The 21,130-nt window shown below is 45.0% G+C and overlaps 1 protein-coding gene and 1 long non-coding RNA gene across 3 annotated transcripts in view; one reads left to right on the forward strand and one right to left on the reverse strand.

Annotated features, from left to right (window-relative positions):
- SVIL (supervillin) overlaps nucleotides 1-21,130 on the forward strand; it is a 242,629-nt gene that overhangs the window by 55,354 nt on the left and 166,145 nt on the right. For both annotated transcript variants that reach the window (XM_055087714.1, XM_028495943.2), the window contains exon 3: nucleotides 8,944-9,045. The gene's annotated coding sequence lies outside the window, so the exon portion shown is untranslated. The remainder of the gene's footprint in view (nucleotides 1-8,943; nucleotides 9,046-21,130) is intronic.
- LOC114487168 (uncharacterized) lies at nucleotides 1,840-7,373 on the reverse strand. The gene is made up of 3 exons (XR_003681975.1): nucleotides 7,250-7,373; nucleotides 7,035-7,144; nucleotides 1,840-2,970 (listed from the first exon to the last, which is right to left on the reverse strand). It is a non-coding gene; the product is annotated as an uncharacterized lncRNA (long non-coding RNA).

The following is a 21,130-nucleotide window of genomic DNA, read 5'->3' on the forward strand; positions in this document are numbered from 1 at the left end:
GATTTTCAGTCATTTCTCTCTCACTTCCTAATTTCTGTGTTGGCACCTCCGTACAAAAACGGTTTCTTCTAGCCCTTTTAGCACCTTCTTCCTGGTGTTGCTTCATCGGGCCACCTTTCCAAGGAACAGACCTGACTTGGCTTTCCTCTTTGGGACCTGTGCTTTTGGGAGGTCCGGTAAGTTGCCTCTGTGTTTGGGGGCCACCACCTGAGGGCTAGAGCAGGTGGTCCCAGGGTTACCACAGAGGCTGGAGGAATTCACAGGCAGTCCTCGCTTTATTGCATTTCACAGATGCTGTGTTTGCTTTTTACAAACTGAAGGTTTGTAGCAATCCTGCGTTGAGCAAGTCTGTGGGCGCCTTTTTCCAACAGCATTTGCTCAGTTCCTGTCTCTGTGTCACAGTGGGTAATTCTTGCAATATTTCACACTTTGTCGTTATTACTCTGTGATGGTGATCTGTGATCAGCGGTCTTAGATGTCACTACTGCGACTGGCTGAAGGCTCAGATGATGGTTAACATGTTTTAGCAAGATAACATGTTTTAGCGAGAAAATTTTTTTTTTTTTTTGCGGTACGCGGGCCTCTCACCGCTGTGGCCTCTCCCGTTGCGGAGCACAGGCTCCGGACGCGCAGGCTCAGCGGCCGTGGCTCACGGGCCCAGCCGCTCCGCGGCATGTGGGATCCTCCCGGACCGGGGCATGAACCCGCGTCCCCTGCATCGGCAGGCGGACTCTCAACCACTGCGCCACCAGGGAAGCCCAAGAAAATATTTTTTAATTAAGGTATGCGCACTTTTTCAACATAACGCTCTTGCACACTTAACAGACTACAGTGCAGTGTAAACATAACTTTTATGTGCACCGGGAAACCAGAAGCCTCGTGTGGCTCACTTTGTCACATTATTCACTGTATTGCTGCGGCCTGCGTGTTGTTCTGGGCACCGTCTGCAGGCTGAATCGTGACTCCTAAGGGCACTACTTGAAATGTCCGTAAGCGCTGTGACTTATAAGATGTAAACCTGTGAGATGCATCGCTGAATTCATAGCAGCCTTTTGACATCGTCCTACTAAACAGACAACTGCTGGCGTGCTACGGATAAGAGGCAATGTTGGCGTTGAAAGGGGGCTCCTCATACTTGAAGCTCTTGAGACCCACATCTATTAACAGGCACCCAGAGATGAGAGAGAGCGGAGGGGAGGGTGGCCTGGAGTCCACCAGGACCCATCACCTCCTTACCTGCCATGACGGTTGATGGGTACATATGCTCGACGGTGAACCCCAGCGCTTAGTATATATTTTTCTTGTCAGATACAGTTTGCACATCAGTAGGTTCTTAAATTTGTGTTTGTTGTTCATTTAGGAAAGAAAGAGCAAGGCCTAGCCTCGTCTTCTCATTTTCATGAAAACATGCACGTGTAAAGCCAACAAAGAGTGATAAAAGATATCTGCCCTCACCAGTTGCTGAATTTCAAGGGTCGATAGAGTCCAGGAGTCCAAAGAGGGGTCATGATCATGGTGGTTGCTTTGAGCCCACTCCAGTCCACTGGGGAGACCCCATGTGTCTCCAGCAGAGGGAACCGCGTGTGCTGGATCCTGTGAGCCTGGGAAGGGTCTTAGTTCTGTTTTTGCTGTGGTGGCTGCACATCTAGGGTGCCTCCTGGGGCTGCCTGGGAAAATGTGCTCTTGTGGGGATTTTTAGGTTTGTTCAGATTTAAGGGCGTTTGGAGATAGTCAGACCCTTTGAGGCACGCTGTGAAATGTTGAATGTCACGTCCTGTGTTGCAACTTGGCACATGGTATGCTGTGTCATTATAATTACAAATATATGTGTGTATGTGATGTACGTGTGTATATATACATGTATACCTATATACATAGGCGTGTATATGTGTGTGTGTATATATATTTATATCATTCGTAAATATAAAGGTGGCTCTTACTATCTGTCTTCCTATAGGTCTTAGATCAGGCTGTGGTAACAGAATACTGTAGACTGAGTGGCTTGCTTAAACAACAAACATGTATTTCTCATGATTCTGGAGGCTGGGAAATCCAAGGGCAAGTAGCTGGCAGCTTCAGTTCCTGGTTAGGGCTTCCTTCCTGGTTTGCAGACAGCCGCCTTCTTCCTGTGTCCTTCCTCGGAGGAGAGCAGAGAGCAGAAGCAAGCTCTACGTCTCTTCTGTAAAAGGCACTAATCCCGTCGTGAGGGTCCCACCTTCATAACCTAATCACCCCCTGAAGGCCCCACCTCCAAATACCATCACAGTGGGGATTAGGATTTCAACAGATTAATCTTGAGGGACACGTAGCTCTATATTTGGTTGCTATAAACAATATGAAATCATATTCCCAAGCACATATATCTGTCAAACAGCAAGCTGAGTTTTCCTTCAAGGTTTATTTGCTACTTGTTTATTTATTTTGTGGTTGCTCTTAGGCAAGTAGTAGGAGACATCAAAGAATTTGAAAAAAAATGTATGAGAGAACTTAAAATTGAGAATTCAGCCCATTAACTTAATTTTTCTACTTGCAATTTTGGATGACACGTACATCCTTTGATTTGTGGAGCGGAACACCTCCCAGGGTTTTACAGGAACATATTTGAAAATGCATGAGGACGTGACATGGCCTTTTAAGAACCTGTGCTGTAATGGGACACATGGGAAGCCCACCTGGTGGCAGCATAAAGCCCACAAAGTGGGAAGCGTGTCCCCACAGGAAGGTGTCCCCAAGGACCGAGGGGAGGTGGTGTTTCTGGATGTCACCAGGGAGGATTGTGTGCTTATTTTAGCTCCCTCTCCTTCATGTGTCCCCACGTCAGTTGCTATTTTGACTGTGGGCATCTTCCTGCAGCTGGTGGCGTGCCGATTGCCAGACACGCCCTCCCAGGGGAGTGAGCTGCCCTGTGCCCACTGGTTCTTGTCGGTCTCTCCGCATCTCCTTGAGCACTGGACTCGGGGCTGTGAGATACTACAAAGATACAAGATCAGAGACCTGCTTACAACAACGCACAGTCCATTTTAGAGAAAAGAAATACATAAGAAGTTCTCTTCTTCAAGAGAAGTGCAGGACAAAAAGTTGGCACAGTCAAATTGTACCTTGAAATGCATTTAACATACCCTTATTTAGTGAAAATGACCAGCATTTACTTAGTAAAAGAATCCAGGGCTTCCCTGGTGGCGCAGTGGTTGAGAATCTGCCTGCTAGTGCAGGGGATGCGGGTTCGAGCCCTGGTCTGGGAGGATCCCACTTGCCGCGGAGCAACTAGGCCCGTGAGCCACAACTACTGAGCCTGCGCGTCTGGAGCCTGTGCTCCGCAACGGGAGAGGCCGCGATAGTGAGAGGCCCGCGCACCGCGATGAAGAGTGGCCCCCGCTCGCCGCAACTGGAGAAAGCCCTCGCGCAGAAACGAAGACCCAACACAGCCAAAATGGATAAATTAACTAATAAACTCCTACCCCCAACATCTTCTTTTAAAAAGAAAAAAGAATCCAGTATTTAGGAAAATACTCAATGTTCTGTGGATGTTATCCTAATGTGTAAAAATAGTGCAAGAGTAATGGTTCAGGATCACAAAATCTCTGATAAATTACTTGACAAAATGGGCCATTGTTAGTACTCTTAAAATGGTCTATTTATTCTTTATCCAAGCTTCCTGTACCCACCCCCAATTCCATATTAAAACGAAGCCTAGGCAGCCTCAGTGTGTCATTGCCAGCGGTCGGTCCTGCGCTCTTTCTAGAGGCGGCCGGGGGCCCAGGATCTTGTGGGGGGGCTCTCTCCCTCAGCATCTTTGCTGCCTCACCTCCTATGGCACCTACGCCTGTTGTCATTTCTCGTCTGCCTGTAGCCTTGGCTTTTCCTCGTGCCGGTCCGGTCACTTGCTAATGGTTTTTCCATCAGCTTGCGTGGTCCTGGAATTGATGCTAACAGAATGTCACCTCGGCTTGGGCACCAGTATTGTCAGTGCCTCTCTGGGGCTGATGGAGCTGGGCTGTCCCCACACTGTCACAGACCCTCGCAGATGCGCGTAGCTTTTCGTAGTGCCGGTCAGGGGACACCTTCTAATAGGCACGTGATTTTTCTGATTTGGAGACATTTATTTGTTCTAAATGTCCAAATAATTAAAATGATTACTATTTTTAAATTGTTATTCTTATGACTATTATTGCTGTGACTAAACCAACCCACGATGGTTGAGAACGAACTACAGTCGTCGTTTTAACCAGGTGTTTGGCACGAATTGAGGAGGGAGAGAGGTCCCTGAGGAGGAAGGGAGGCAGTCAGGGAAGCCTCCTAGGACCCGGAGGGCCCCTGAGCTGAATCCTGGAAGGTGTCTTGAGGTTTGTTGGGGGAGCGTGGAGGAAGTGCCTGTGGCTCTAGGAAAACATCTTCAAGAACCTCCTTTCTTGCTCTAGGCATCCAGGGAGAGAAAGACGGGAGAAAGTAGCCAGAGAGAAAGTTGGGTCCGGGAAACCTCAGAGTTTGGGTCTAGAGAAACCTAGAGTCGGTAAGGGGGGACTCTCGGAGGCCTGGTGAGGGGACGAGACTCTGGTCAATACTCTGAACCCAGAGGCACCTGACACTGTGGTAGTTGTAGGTGCCGTTGGCCCTCCGTGTCCATGGGCTCTGCATCCCTGGATTCAACCAACTGCAGATCAAAGATATTGGGGGAAGAAAATTCCAGAAAGTTCCAAAAAGCGAAACTTGAATTTGCTGCATACCGGCAACTATTTACAAAGCATTCACGTTTTATTAGGTATTATAAGTCATCTAGAAATGAGCTAAAGTATACGGGAGGATGTGCATAGATTATATGCAAATACTAGGCCACGTTTTTCTGTTTTCTAAATTTAATTTTTAAAATTTTTAATTAAAGTATAGTTGATTTACAATGTATTAATTTCTGTACAGCAAAGTGATTCAGTTATACATATATCTGTACACATTCTTTTTTTCATATTCTTTTCCATGATGGTTTATCACAGGATACTGGATATAGTTCCCTGTGCTCTACAGTAGGACCTTGTTGTTGATCCATCCTATATGTACTAGTTTGCATCTGCTCACCCCAAACTCCCAGGCCATCCCTCTCCCACACCCCCTCCCCCTTGGCAACCACAAGTCTGTTCTCTGTGTCTGTGAGTCTGTTTCTATTTCGTAGATAAGTTCATTTGTGTCATATTTTAGATTCCCCGTATAAGTGATATCATATGGTGTTTGTCTTTCTCTTTCTGACTCACTTCACTCAGTATGTGATCATCTCTGGGTCCATCCATGTTGCTGCAAATGGCATGATTTCATTCTTTTTTATGGCTGAGTAGTATTCCATTGTATATATGTACCACATCTATTACTACATCACTTTCCACAAGGCATTTGATTATCCGTGGATTTCGATATCCAAGGGGTTCAGAGCCAATCCCCTTCAGATACGAAGGGCCGACCGTAATATGTGACTACAGCTCACCGAAATGTCCCCTCCCTGTGGACACCTCCACTGCACCTCCTGTCAGGCCTGTCTTTTGAAACGTTAAGATAAAAGCCTGTCTTTCTCTGCCATAATCTCCCCTCCAGATGCAATTGGTCTAGAGTTAGTGACAGAGTCCTGTCAGTGTTTTTTTTGTGGTATGCGGGCCTCCCTCTGTTGTGGCCTCTCCCGTTGCGGAGCACAGGCTCCGGACGCGCAGGCTCAGCGGCCATGGCTCACGGGCCCAGCCGCTCCACGGCATGTGGGATCCTCCCGGACCGGGGCGCGAACCCGGTTCCCCTGCATCGGCAGGCGGACGCGCAACCACTGCGCCACCAGGGAAGCCCCCTGTCAGTGTTTTTGCGCAGAGATAATCATCTGAAAGTCCAGTGAAAGTTCATTTTTGACCAGGAAGATATGCTTTAGAAGGATGGAGAGAGCCCTGGAGAGGCTGGACAAGCCCACTGGATCTGACCTTGAGCTGGATGCCTCTTCCTGCTGCACTAAAACCATATTGATTCTTCCAGTGCCCCGTCCTCCTCTGGAATTTTTTCCGCTTTTATACAGGTTTGACTAGTTTAATTAAACTTCAACCTGTCACTTAGTTTGGACCCTTGCCTCACTGTGGGCTTGCTCTTTTGTTGTTTTTTTCCCCAAGTTATCATGAGTGCACTGAAGCCGATATATTGTTTTGTTTTCCTGCCAATGCTGTATTCTGAAGTTTTATTATCTAGTGACCAAAGTTTCCCTTTGTCTTTAGACAAAGCATATTCCAAGAATGAAAGTGTTTCAGGTACGGGATTTTCAAACTCCTTCTTGGTCCGTGGGCTCACGATCTCCACTGGAGATTTTCTTCTTTCTCGCCCCCTGGTAGTAGAGCCCCAAGGGGGGTCCCTCTGTACATGCGAGATTGAGACCCCCAGCTCTAGAGGGTACCAGGGGCTGTATACCAAGGACAGAGAGGTGCTCTCCAAAGAGAAAGAGAGATGAGTATGTCCTCTCCTGCCCTTGTCTCTTGGCTTCTTTTGGTTTTCTTGGCCTTTTTTCTTCTTGAAATAAGTTCATTTTCCCTTCCTTTGCAGCCAGTGTGGAAAGAGGGTTTCCTTCCTAAAGCAGGCACTTCCCCCCGAGTTTAGTACCTGGAGGAGGCTCAGGAGAAAGACCGGCTAACATTGGTCTAGCCCAGTTCCCAAGGCTGCAGGGCTTTTTAATAATAAACAGATTTTGGGGGGAGGAAGGCAAATAAATTTTTTTGGCACAAAAAAGTCTCCTTAAACCCAATAGTCGGTCTGTGTTAACCACAACCTTCTTTGTGGCTTCAAGTCATGAGTTCAGGGCTGTCTGAAGTTCACCGAGCAGTGGTAACAATGTTTTTTTGCTTTGTGGGAACTTCAGATGATCGACTGCCCTCCACCCCCTCCTCCCCACAGGCTCATTTCCTTGTAAACTGCCTCTGCCTGGGCTTCTGGAGATGAGCCCCATTCTCTCTACAGGAGGTAAAAGAGGCTCTGATAGCACGCCTCCCATATGCTTCCAAAACTTGGCTACTGACACCAGCTCTGACCTTTAGGATGCTGGCGCGTTGCTGGCTGCTGTCCAGTTCAGGGCCTCTTGTACTTGAGCGAACTCTTTCCTAAGATGATGTTTTCAAAAGGTGATACAAGCCAGTACTGCCTAGACATCGGGAAGAGAGAGGAAGAGGTGCGTCATTAGCCCCTAAAACCAAAGACTTCCCAAAGCCTAACCGCTAACCAACTAACCATTAACTAACTAACAGACCTAGGGCTTCCCCCTCTAGTCCGGGATCTCAGGCTGGAGCCTTGCTCGTGTGTGGCGCCTCTCTCCCAGGCTGTCATTGCAGTGCCACACAGGCAGCTGGCCTTTTGAGGGTGAGGAATGAGTGTACTTCCGGGGAAGTCATGCTGTATGCAAATTACTCACAGTTAGGAAAATCACACAGGGAAGTGCATCCTTCCCTCCGTCCTACTCTGTTGTACTTCCAGCACGGGTGGGGTTTTCCCTCGCTGCCCCAGCCTGTGAGGGAGATGAATGCTGAAGATTTCCTCTGCCTGGAATTAAAGGCGCAGAGCAGGCTCCAGCCCAGTCCCGCTCTCCTGACGCCCTAGACGGGTTACGCTGGTCTTGACTTCTTTACCCAGCCTCTCTCTTTTTCTAAGGACCTGGGCCTTTGTCACTTCCCTCTCGTTGTACACATCCAACTCCTCGTTGAGTTCCAACCTACCCTCCTCTGTCTTTTCGAGTCTCCCTTTGTTACAAGGCTTCTCTCCCAAAGCCCCTTGTTTGGGTCTGATGTAAATTTGTGTCCTAGAAAGAACTCATATTTACTCGAGATAGCTCTGCTTTTAGATCAAATGTCACAGTTTCATCACCAGAGAAAAATCAGAGCTTTGGAGAACGATCACATAGAAATGATTTTATTCACTGAGTTTGAGATGAAGGAAAAGATGTGTGTGTTTGTTTGTTTGTTTTTGCTTTTCTTTTTTAAAAATTCTATTTATTATTTTATTGAAGTATATTTGATTTACAATGTTGTGTTCGTTTCAGGTGTACAGCAAAGTGATTCAGTATATATATATATATATAAACTGAATTTATATATATAAATATATATAATTTATATAAATATATATATAGCATACGCACATATATCTATATTCTTTTTCAAATTCTTTTCCCTTATAGGTTATTGCAACATATTGAGTGTAGTTCCCTGTGCTATATACATAGGTCCGTGTTGTTTATCTATTTTACATGTACTAGTGTGTATATGTTAATCCCAAATTCCCAATTTATCCCTCTCCCTCTTTCCCCTTTGGTAACCATAAGTCTGTTTTCTTTGTCTGTGAGTCTTCTGTTTTGTAAATAAGTTAATTTGTATCATTTTTTAGGATTACACATGTAAGTAAGTTACATCACATGATAGTTGTCTTTGTCTGGTTTACTTCACTTAATATGATCATCTCTAGGTCCATCCATGTTGCTGCAAATGGCATTATTTCATTCTTGTTTATGGCTGAGTCGTATTCCATTGTATGTATATATGTACCACATCTTCTTTATCCATTCCTCTGTTGATGGACATTTAAGTTACTCCCATGTCCTGGCTATTGTAAATAGTGCTGCTATGAATATCGGGGTGCATGCGTCTTTTCGAATTAGAGTTTTCTCTGGATGTGTGCCCAGGAGTGGGATTGCTGGATCATATGATAACTCTATAAAAAATGTATTTTTAATTGAGTATTTTTTATAAGAGGTTTAAAAAGATATTCTAACCACTGCCTATAATTTGTAGTCACCGATGTAAGATGATTAATTGAAAGGGAAAAAGCTCTCTAGAAGCAGATGACTCACAGCCACGTATCTTGCCTTGCTCATACATGTGGCTGTTTTATATTGTTTGCTGTTTCCTTTCTCAGATTTCCGAGTAGAAATTTTTCTTTCTCCTTTTGCAGGAAGAGTTGGAGTAGATGAGCTAGAAGACTGGGAGAGCTGAGACAGGGAGGGTTTTGAAGTCCTTCTCTATCAGAAGCCATGATTTAAACATCAGCACTACAGTAAGTATTTAGAAAAAAATATGCCTGTTCCGTGGTTGACACGTCATTGGTTTTGGCTGCAATTCTGAGAATAAGTTAAAGGATGTTGTGAGGGATGAGTTTGTTTAAATCACTTTCGACAAACCGGAGGCCTGAGAAAATTAAAGGTTCCTCAGTGGTAAGTTATGGGACCACCAACATCCGGAGGGGAGAGCCATCTGACAAGTTGGAAAAATCTTTCTATCTCCTTGGTAGCCATGTGTTCCAATGGGTGAAAGAAATGCAAAGCTTAATATACCGGGGTTTTCTTTTTGAACTGAGCTGTGGTAATGACAGAGCTTTCAGGGACTCCAAGTTAGACTTTTTAGAGGAGGGCAGAGCCAGGCACAGAAGGGAACAGAAGCACCTTTCTAGGGACTGTGCTATCTGCCCTGCCACTCTGGGGCAGGATTTCTCAAAGTGTGTTCCATGGAACACACTTCTCTAGATGTTAATGCAGTGGAGACAGAGCTGTGAAGATGGCTGTGTGCTCCAGTGAGTTTGAGAAACATTAAAGTTAACCTTCCTTCCTGAAGGGTCTCAGAAGCGGATGAGCCTCGTGACTCTCCGTGGGCGTGTGTAGTTGGCAGGGCTCCCCGGAGTCCTGTGGAACCCTCCTGATAGGGCATCCTACGTCCGGTGTTCATTTGTTCATCAAGTATTCATTAACACCTGCCACGCTCGTGTTAGATGCTAAAAGTACAGCAATAAAGCGATTGATGCTTGTGTCTAGATAGAAAATATGGTAAGAAGCAAGTGAGGCACGACAGCCGGAGGTTTCAGACGGTGGTCTCAGGAGTGATGGGCCCTGAGTTTCAATCCTGAGTCTGCCACTTATAAACTGCATGACTTTGAACAAGACACTTAACCTCTCGTTCAATTTCAACATCTGTGAAATTGTGTTAATAGCATCTACCTAGTAAGGTTGTTGTGAGGATTAAAATGATGCATTCATGCTGGCAAATACTAAACCTTATGCAGATGTGAGCAGATCTGTGCTTAGAACAATAATGACTGGGTGCGTTGAAGGCTGTGTGAGGGCCGACTCGGGAGGAGGTAGCGGTGGATGGGAACTTTGAATAGCGTGGTCCAGTACTGCCCTGAAGTACAGACCTGGAAAGATGAGTGATACTGAGCTGTGGAGATGGTATAGGGAGAGAACACAGAGGGAAACACAATTGCACACGGGTATGTCTCATGCAGAGAAATTTGGAAATTTGTTATGCAAACAAATTTGGAGTTTGAGAAATTCCAATACCTCTTTAAGATAAAAAAAACAAAAAAATCTAGGGACTTCCCTGGTGGTCCGGTGGCTAAGACTCTGCGCTCCCAATGCAGGGGGTCCGGGTTCAATCCCTGGTCAGGGAACTAGATCCCACATGCCACAACTAAAGATCCTGCATGCTGCAACTAAGACCCAGCACAGCCAAAATAAATAAATAAGTAAATAAATAAATAAATAAATGAAACAACAACAAACTAGGAATCGAAGGAAACGTGTTCAGCCTAAAAAGAGCACCTATGAAAACCCCACAGCTAACATCATACTTAATTGTGGACCGAAAGCTTTCCCCCTAAGATCAGGATCAATACAAGGACGCCCACTCTCATTACCTCTACTCAGTATTCTCCTGGGAGGTCTAGCCAGGGCAGTTAGTGAAGAATATGAAAGGCTTCTGGATTGGAAAGAACGAAGTGAAACTGTCTCTGTTTGCAGGTGACATGATCTTGGGTATGGAAAACCCTAAGGAATCCACTGAACTGTTAGAACTAATAGACACATTCAGAAAGGTTGCAGGATACAAGATCCATACACAAAAATCAACTGTCATGCTGTACACTTAGAACAAACAATCTAAAATGAAATTAAGAAAATAATTCCTTTTACAATAGCATGAAAAAGAATGAAACACAAGCATACCTTGGAGATATTGCGGGTTTGGTGCCAGACCCCCGCAGTAAAGTGAGTATCACGATAAAGCGAGTCACACAAATATTCTGGGTTCCCGGTGCATATAAAAGTTATGTTTACACTGTCTGCAGTCTATTAAGTATGCAGTGGCATTAGGTCTAAAGGAACAATGTACATGCCTTAATTAAAAAATGCTTTACTGCTAAAAAGTACCATCATCTGAGCCTTCAGCAAGTCATAATCTTTTTTCAGTAGTAACATTAAAGATCACTGATCACAAATAACAATAACAAATGGAACAATGAAAAAGTTTGAAATGTTGTGAGAATTACCAAAATGTGACACAGAGACACAAAGTGAGCAAATGCTGTTGGAAAAATGGCGACAATAGACTTGCTTAACGCAGGGTTGCCAACAAACCTTCACTTCATATGAAAGGCAATATCTGCAAAGTGCAATAAAGTGAAGCACAATAAAACAAGGTGTGCCTGTACTTAGGAATAAATGTAGTTAAAGAAGTATAAAACATGCTCTTAAAACTGCAAAATGTTGAACAAAATTAAAGAAAATGCCAAGTAAATGGAAAAACATCCCATGTTCATGAATCAGAAACTTACTATGGTTAAAATGGCAGTACTCCCTAAATTGACCTATAGATTCATTGCAGTCTCTCTCAGAATCTCAGATGGATTCCTTGTAGAAATCGACAAACTGACCCTAAAATTCATATAGAAATTTAAGGGACCCAGGATACCCAGAACAATCTTAAAAAAGAGCAGACTTGGAAGACTCACCCTTCCTGATTTCAAAACTTAATACAGGGCTTCCCTGGTGGCGCAGTGGTTGAGAGTCTGCCTGCCGATGCGGGGGACACGGGTTCGTGCCCCAGTCTGGGAGGATCCCACGTGCCGCGGAGCGGCTGGGCCCGTGAGCCACGGCCACTGAGCCTGTGCATCCGGAGCCTGTGCTCCACAACAGGAGAGGCCACAGTGGTGAGATTCCCGTGTACCACAAAAAAAAAAAAAAACAAAAAAACCCCAATACAGTAATTAAGACAGTGGTTCTGGCATAAGGATAGACATATAGATTTTTGGAATAGAATTGATAGACCAGAAATAAACTCCTACATTTATGGTAATTGATTTTTGACAAATGTGCCAAGATAATTCACTGGCAAATAGTCTCTTCAACAAATGTTCTAGCACAACTGGATATCAACACGCAAAAGAATGAAGTTGGACCCCGGTCCGGGAAGATCCCACATGCCGCGGAGCGGCTGGGCCCGTGAGCCATGGCCACTGAGCCTGTGCATCCAGAGCCTGTGCTCCGCAACAGGAGAGGCCACAGTGGTGAGATTCCCGTGTACCACAAAAAAAAAAACAACAAAAAAACCCCAATACAGTAATTAAGACAGTGGTTCTGGCATAAGGATAGACATATAGATTTTTGGAATAGAATTGATAGACCAGAAATAAACTCCTACATTTATGGTAATTGATTTTTGACAAATGTGCCAAGATAATTCACTGGCAAATAGTCTCTTCAACAAATGTTCTAGCACAACTGGATATCAACACGCAAAAGAATGAAGTTGGACCCCACCTTACACTATATACAAAAATTAACTCAGAATGGATCAAAGGCTTAAATATAAGAGCTAAAACTGTAACACTCTTAGAAGACAACGTGGGTGTTCATCTTCATGACCTTGGGTTATGCAATGATTTTTCAAGGTATAACACCAAAAGTACAAGTGACAACAGAAAAATAAATTGGAATTCAACAAAATTTAAAAATTTTGCGTATTAAAAGACACTAATAAGAGAGTGAAAAGGCAACCTACAGAATGAGAAAAAAATATTTGCAAATCATGTATTCTAGACTTGTATCTAGAATATTTAAGACCTCTGACAACTCAGTAATAAAATGATAACCTTGGGCTTCCCTGGTGGCCCAGTGGTTAAGAATCCTCCTGCCAGTGCAGGGGACACGGGTTCAAGCCCTGGTCCAGGAAGATCCCACATGCCTCAGAGCAGCTAAGCCCGTGCGCCACAACTACTGAGCCTGTGCCCTAGAGCCCGCGAGCCACAACTACTGAGCCTGAGTGCCACAACTCCTGAGCCTGCTCACCTTGAGCCCGTGCTCTGCAACAAGAGAAGCCACTGCACTAAGAAGCCCACACACTGCAGCAAGAGTAGCCCCCTCTCGCTACAACTAGAGAAAGCCTGCGTGCAGCAATGAAGACCCAATGCAGCCAAAGATAAAATAAATAAATAAATTTATTTTAAAAAAATAATAAAAAATAACCTAATTCAAAAATAGGTAAAGATCTTAAATAGGCAAAGAAGATATGTAAATGGCCAATAAGCACATTAGAAGATTTTCAACATCACCAGCCATCATAGAAATGCAAATCAAACCCACAGTGAGATACCACTGCATAACCCTCTATGAAAGATGGACAGTAACAAGTGTTGGTGAGGATATGGAGAAATTCGAACTCTCATACACGGCTGTTGGGAATGCAGACTCTTTCCCAAGCAGCTGCTTTGGAAAACAGTTGGGCAGTTCCTAACATAGTTAAACATAGAGTTTACCTTATGACCTGGCATATCCACTCCTAGGTGTACACCCAAGAGAAATGAAAACATTTTTCTATATAGAAACTTTTCATAGCAGTTTTATTTTTCTAAATTTTATTGAAGTCTAGTTGATTAACAATGTTGTGTTAATTTCTGCTGTAAAGAAAGGTGATTCGGTTATACATGTATATATTCTTTTTCATATTCTTTTCCATGATTGTCACAGAATATTGGATATAGTTCCCTGTGCTGTACAGTAGGACCTTGTTGTTTATCCATTCTATATATAATAGTTTGCATCTCCTAGCAGTATTATTCACAATTGCCAAAGAATAGAAACAACCCAAATGTCTATTAACTGATGAACAAATAAAACATTGTATATTCATATGATAGGATGTTATTTGATTATAAAGAGGAATGGAATACTGATACATCCTACAGCATAGATGAATATTGGAAGTATGCTAACTGAAAGAAGCCAGACACAAATGACCATGTATTGTATGAGTCCATTTATATGAAATTTCCAGAACAGGCAAATCTACAGAGATGTAAAGTAGATTAATGTTTGCCTAGGACTGGATTGTTTAAGGGGAAATTGAGACTGACTGATGATGGGTGTGTGGTTTCCTTTGGGGGGTGATGAAAATGTCTAAAACTGATTCGATAATGTTCGTACAGCTCCATGGACATCCTACAAGCCATTGACGTGTACACTTTAAATTGGTGAGTTGCATGGCATATGAATTATATATCAATAAAGCTGTTGTGTATAAGAGAAAGGGATGTGTCTTGGAGGTACAGCTGTCAGCACTTGGTGATGGATGAGATTCGGGGAGTGAGGACAAGAGGGGCAGGAAGCATGACTCCGAAATTCTGGCAACTTCTGAGGAGAGGAAAGACCGGGGGAGGAGGGATTTCTTTGTTTCGTTTTTCTTTCCTGTTCTTTGTATATTTGTTTTTTAATGAGGAGGGCCAGCTTTGAGCATCGAGAGTTCTGTCGTGCACATATGAAGTGTGAGGTCCCTGTTGAATATCCACATAGAGGTGTTCAGTAGAGAGTTGAATGTGAGGCTGGGACTCCGAGGAGTGGTTCTGACTGGAGATAGAATGTAGGTAATAGATAAATCCATGCAGAGGATAACAGAGAGAGGAGAGAGAGAGATTGTCAATGAGGCTCGGGCGGGGGTGGGATGGAGGAGAGGCAGCCGGGCAGGAAGCGGGAGAGGGTGGGGTCCCCGAGCTCAGGTGGCCTTGACGAGGGTAGCTCGGTCGTGGGAAGCCCAGGCCAGAGTGGATTGAGAAGGGGTATGCATAAGAGCAGTACAGGCAGTGAGGGGAAGTGTTTCTAGTGAGGCCACTGTTCATAGCAGCTCTATTTACAACAGCCAACACATGGAAGCAACCTCAGTGTCCATCGACAGATGAATGGTTAAAGACAGTGTGGTACATATATGCAATGGACTGTTACTCAGCCATAAAAAAGAATGAAGTAATGCCATTTGCAGCAACATGGATGGACCTAGAGATTATCATACTAAGTGAAGTAAGTAATACAGAGAAAGACAAATATCATATGATATCATTTATATGTGGAATCTTTAAAAATGATATGAAGGAACTTACTTACAAAACAGAAACAGACTCACAGACATAGAAAACAAACTTATGGACTTCCCTGATGGCACAGTGGTTAAGAATCCACCTGCCAGTGTAGGTGACATGGGTTCGAGCCCTGGTCCGGGAAGATCCCACGTGCCATGGAGCAACTAAGCCTGTGGGCCACAACTACTGAGCCCGCACTCTGCCCGTGCTCCACAACTAGAGAAGCCACCGCCAGGAGAAGCCCGCGCAACTCGATGAAGAGTAGCCCCCGCTCGACGCAGCTAGAGAAAGCCTGTGTACAGCAACGAAGACCCAAAGCGGCCATAAATTAACTAATTAATTAATTAATTAAAACAAACTTATGATTACCAAAAGGGAAAGGTGCGGGGGGGGAAGGGATAAACGGCCATAAATTAACTAATTAATTAATTAATTAAAACAAACTTATGATTACCAAAAGGGAAAGGTGCGGGGGGGGGAAGGGATAAATTAGGAGTTTGGGATTAATGTACACACACTACTATATACAGAATAGATTACCAGCAAGGACCTACTGTATAGTACAGGAAACTATACTCAATATCTTGTTACAACCTATAATGGAAAAGAATCTGAAAAAGAATACAAATTATATATATAAAACACTGAATCACTGCTGTACACCAAAAACTGACACAGCATTGTAAATTAACTGTACTTCAATAAACAGTTTTTTAAATTAAAGATAAATAAATAAAATCTTCATTTGAAATCAGATTAAAGAGAAAAGACATTCCACAGGCTTTTAGATGCCGTGCAGGTCTCTCGAAAGTGAAGTCCTGGCTGTCCCTACATCCTTGCTTTGCATCTCTTCAGACATCAGTGGATCCCAGCATTGGGGCCCCCGAGACTACAGCAGGTCCTTGAAGCGAGGTGGAGGGAACAGGGGTGACTTTCTCCAAAGGCACACATACAAATGCTCGAGGTGGAATGCATTTCATAAGCCTCGAAGGTGCGGTGACTGTGGGTCTCAGCATTTGCATCAGTGCATTCTTTCCCCCATGCTTCTTTATTCATTTAGATTGTGTGAAAACAGCTCTTCAGGACACACGGTCCTTCAAGTAGCAACCTTCTGTTGAGAACTTGGGCTGCTCCTTAGGCTATAAAGTGCATTGGATGTTTTGGGTAGACATCATGAGACCATGATTAAAAACTGCACAGTTTGGATGAGCCCAAGTGGTGTTTGTTTTCTCTTTTACAAGGGATGTGTGTGTGTGTGTGCACACGCGTGTGTGTGTGCACACGCGTGTGTGCGTGCCTACACACTTCAGTGAGTCAGAGTTTTAAAGTTGTATCTGACTGTTCTCAGCTCACATTTCTGCCTTTTCTTACATGGAATGTAAGTGGGCTATCGTAAAACCTTATTTTTAAAACCCAGTGTGTTCTAACTGGCTTGGCATGATGTTAGAAAACATCCTGGTTTTTCAAGCCCTGCTTATAGCCTTCTTGTAAAGATTTTTTTTTTCTTGTATGTGTGGTTTGAAAAATTATTTTTATGTGGTTATTGTTGTTTGGCTGTGTTTCCCGGTACATGTAGGGAGTATATGCATTTGGGGATTTTGAGGGAAGAATTTTTCTGTATTACTTTCATGAAAACATTCTTATTCTGAAAGAAGCATCTTTGTTCTAGAGCACAGATCCACAAGGTTTTTAATTTATTATTATGAGAAAATGCTCTGAGAAGTGTGTCCTACTTGAGGAAATGACCGACTTCAAAGAAACCCTGACTTCAGAATCTGCTTTTTTCAGCTGTCCTCTGCTCTAGGTTGAGAGATTTTTTACTAACTTCCGGCAACTTCCCATCATGGGAGAATTAGAGTCTGGTTATCTGAGAGGAATCATTTGAACATTAACCTGTCATTTTGCCTATAAGGCCGTGCTGAAGGGCACTTTTGATATCTTGATCTTAAAAGAGCAAAGAGAAGGTGGTCGAAAGGGAAAGGTATCACGGGCTCTGCTCACGTCGGCCCCTCGAGGGAAGCCTGCCTCTTGTCTCTCATCATGATCCGGTCGCAAGGTTAGTTTACAGTATCTGCTAATCGTTTTCAGAGACTCGGACTGTATTTAGCAGGTGCTACTGACAGCATTTCAGATCCTTCCGTGGTGGAAAATGGATTCAATTTTCTCTGCTCAAGGGTGAGTCTGTGCATATATTAACTTCGTTTCTCAAAATCATTCTGTTTGCCTTGGGCTGCAGCCAGGCCTCTCATGTGGGTGCCGTGTGCTGTGTCACAAACCTCAGGCCTCAGAGCCTGAACTTTTGGCTTTGTCTGTCAGATCGAGGGGAGTGTGTATCAAGCAGGCGGATGGCCTTTGGGAGACTCCAGGGGGGCAAAAAAAGAGTGATGCTCATGAACCTGTCTTAGAGCCTTTGGGCAGATTTCTTTGAGGTGTGGGAATCTAGGTGACAGGAAGAGAGAAGAGAAGTGGACGGGTAAGAGACTTCTGGGCGTTCTGAAATAACTCCATTCGGCTGCACTTAGAAGCCTGGATAGCATTTCATGGGCTGGTGGGAGTCTCCTGCTCTTTTGTTGGTGCGTGTGTGTGTGTGTCTGTGCGTGTGTGTGTGTGTGTGTCTGTGTGTGTGTGTGTGTGTGTCTGTGCGTGTGTGTGTGTGTCTGTGTGTGTGTGTGTGTGTCTGTGCTTTTGGATGTTGATAATGTACTTAGGGCGTTTCAACTAACAATGCCACTAGTTTCACCATTTAAGTAAAAACTAGGGTTGTTGTTTTTTTAAAAAACTGCTATTCTACTACCAAAAACCTAGTACTGTCTGGCTCTCTAACCAGGAAAAACAAGCCCGTAAAAGTCCTCAAGGAATCTTTCTTTGTGATCTTTTATTCAATCCAATTGAAGATGGAGGTCTTCTTATTTAAAATAAAATTTACCATCGAACAGGAAACAGTAACCGTGGAAGACTTCTCTGTTCCTAACCTGCTCCCAGACACACACACACACGCCATACTTATACTTTGATAAAAAATAGGTAGCAAACGTCTTGAAGGGCAAACAGAAGGTACAGCGCAATCAAGTAAGAGGTTGAATCGACATTGGAACAAGTCTGGACTTTTCATTTCACTTTCGTTTGGATACTTTTACTAACTCTCTGTGCTGGGTTTAAGGCGTTTCAAACATTCTTTGGCCCTGAGAGGGAGTTGTATAACCATAAAACTGGAGAATCCTGGCCCTAGAATAAATGTTCCTTTAAAAACCCCAAGGACAGAAAATTGAACACAGCTGTGCAAGAGAAAAAGTGGAGGGAAAAAAGCGCCAAGCCGAGTGATGGTTCAGGGCTGTGGGCGCCCTGACCAAGTTTCCCAGTGCGCCTGGGGCTATGGTTTCTTGATGGGGGCGGAGGAGTGCTTTTTGCAAGTTTCAGGAAAAGGTCAAGACCTTCCTTCAGAGCGGTCGGTTTCTGTGATGTGGGGAAGAGCACATCCTGGTTGGAGGTGGTGTCTTTTCCTAAGCATATTCTTTTGTTTTCCCTGGAGAGGATTGGCGTTTCTGGTCACTTTCTGAGACGCCATTATTCCGCAAACCTCCCAGTTCCTACTGAAAAGTAAACCTCAGAGCTTCAGCGTGTGACACCGGAGTCAGAAGAGACACAAGATTTTTGAGCCCCAGATTCTCTCACTCCTCTGGCCGCACAGTCAGAGTTTTCCAAAGAATCGAGAGCTTTGCAGCATGGTCCTGAGAACATGGCCCTTTGTTCCTTGGTGCTCCCCTGGGAGGAAAGGCGTGATGTTGCCCGTCTGATGTTTGCCGGCTGGGTCCCACTGTTCGGTTGGTAGCCCACAGGGAGCCATCGCCGTGGACCCCAGCCTCTGTGCAACCTGGGATTAATCACTTAGCTCTTTGTCAGACCGTGTAATGATGATTCGTACTGCGTCCTCTACAAGATGAGATGACTGTAATTTCCATATCCTGGACTGCCCGCTAGGGATTTGAATTAATACTTGTCAGTATAGAAAGCAGGATCGTGTTTCTGGGGAGAAAGGCCTGAGCTTGCCCACTTGGCCATCATCAGAAAACATTCAGGGAGGGCCCTGTTAGGAGCCTGACTCTGGAAATCGATCCTGCCGTCCAGGTTCATCATGCAATTCGCTTCCCTCCCTGGGCTGGTCCAGGTGCTGTGGATTTGCATAAGTGATGCTAAACGATCAGAAGGCACGGGAGCCCGGCACTGAAATTAGTCCCTGTCTAATGAGGCAGATCTTCCCCAAAGAGGTATGTGGAAAGAAGGTAAACTAACTCAGGCTCCTGGGACGGTCTTCCCAAAGCCAGCGGGGATCCTGACCCCAGACTGGGGGCTGCGGAGAGAGTAATGGGGGGAGCGGGTAAAGAACAAATTTTTTTACTTTTGAAAAAACTCTGGGTGCTGTCCCTGTAAAATAGGTATTATTCATTCCTTTCCTCCAAGGAACATTGATTGAACATTTACTATGTCTTAGGCACTGTTCTGGGCACTGGAAATTAACAACCGTCTACAAAACAGACAAAAATCTCTGTCCTCTTGGAATTCACGTTCTCAGGGCGCTGGGGTGGGAATGTGGGCTGAATAAAGCCGAGCCAAGGACTTAGGAGAACCTGGAAGGACTCCTAAATAAGTGTCATCCTTTCAGGATGTATTTGCGGATATATTTCCTCTCTTCGCTCTGATGCAGGGCACGCTCTCCACCCCACTGATGAGGTGACCAGATGTCTGCAGTAGATCCTCAGAAGGGAATTCCCCATACATGCCAATAAGGAGTCCACGCTGGCATAACAAGCCCAGCAGAGAACTTCAGGGTCTTTGAAGGCATCATCCGCTCGAGACTGAGCCTCTGTTTGAGGGAGCTGAGGGGTGATCCTGTGTGTTTATTTCCTGCCCTGCTGTCTCATTAGTACTTCTCTCACTCCGGAAGGCCTGGCGTTCACACACTTTCTCCTCCTTGGGCCCCTTGCCATCATCCGTATTTTGCACTCTTCTTTTCTTTCTCTTAATTCTCTCCATTTTTCTTTGGTGACTGTGACACAGTGCTTTGCCTCAGAATCACAGAATCTCAGGTTTTTAGAACCAAATGGGACCATGGGAGTCAACCTAGAGCAGCAATTTTTTGGCCTCTGGACTGAGACCAGGTTTTCACCTGGAGCCGTGAAATGAGAAATATCAGAAAACGAAGTCAGTGTTTCAGAAGCCAATCAGTGGATCCCCATATCTTTCCTTTCTTTTCTTTTCTTGAAACTTTTCAGCTGCAGCATCATCTGTCTACCCCAGGGATTCCTCCCGCTCCTTCAGCCCCCCGCCCCGTGCTGCCCGCGCGGTTGACGCCACCTCCTCACCCTGTTCTCCCACACTCAGCTGTCCAGACGGTGCCCTCCTTCTCAACTGTGTAGCCCCGGCCCCCAAACCAAGAGTCTCTGCCTCGGCCTTAGGGTAGGAAGTCACCACGTGTGCTGCCAGGGAGCTGGCGTTCAGGATGTGCAGCGGGGGCCACAGACACATTTGAAGCTACGGCGCGTAGTGGTTCGGTTTTATAGAATTCTAGGACTGTGATTCCACTTTATTATAGGATTATTAGGCTCCTGTGGGTTGGCCCAAGCGTGCAGCCATCGCGTAGAGTTGTGTTTCTGGAGGAAAAGAAGGAGAAGGAACGTGATAACGGAAGCCCATCGATGGGGAGGTTGCACGCACTGTGTTCCCACCCAAGGCCGCGAGGGGTGTCGGACTGTGTCGAGGCTGGGAGACCGTGGCTGCAGAGAAAGCACCCCGTCTTTCCTCTCCCCGGCGTACCTCTGGGGTCTGCACTTCGCTCCTGGTTCTCCTTTGTGCACCTCGGCGCAGAGAGGCAGCTTTACACAGCGCCCCAGGAGGACCGCAGGAGCTTGTGTTTTCACGCAGGAGTCAGGGCTGTCTGTCCCCTCTTGGTGTTTGGGGTCAGCCAGGG

Source organism: Physeter macrocephalus, chromosome 11, assembly GCF_002837175.3.
Source record: "Physeter macrocephalus isolate SW-GA chromosome 11, ASM283717v5, whole genome shotgun sequence".
Taxonomy (NCBI): Eukaryota; Metazoa; Chordata; class Mammalia; order Artiodactyla; family Physeteridae; genus Physeter; species Physeter macrocephalus.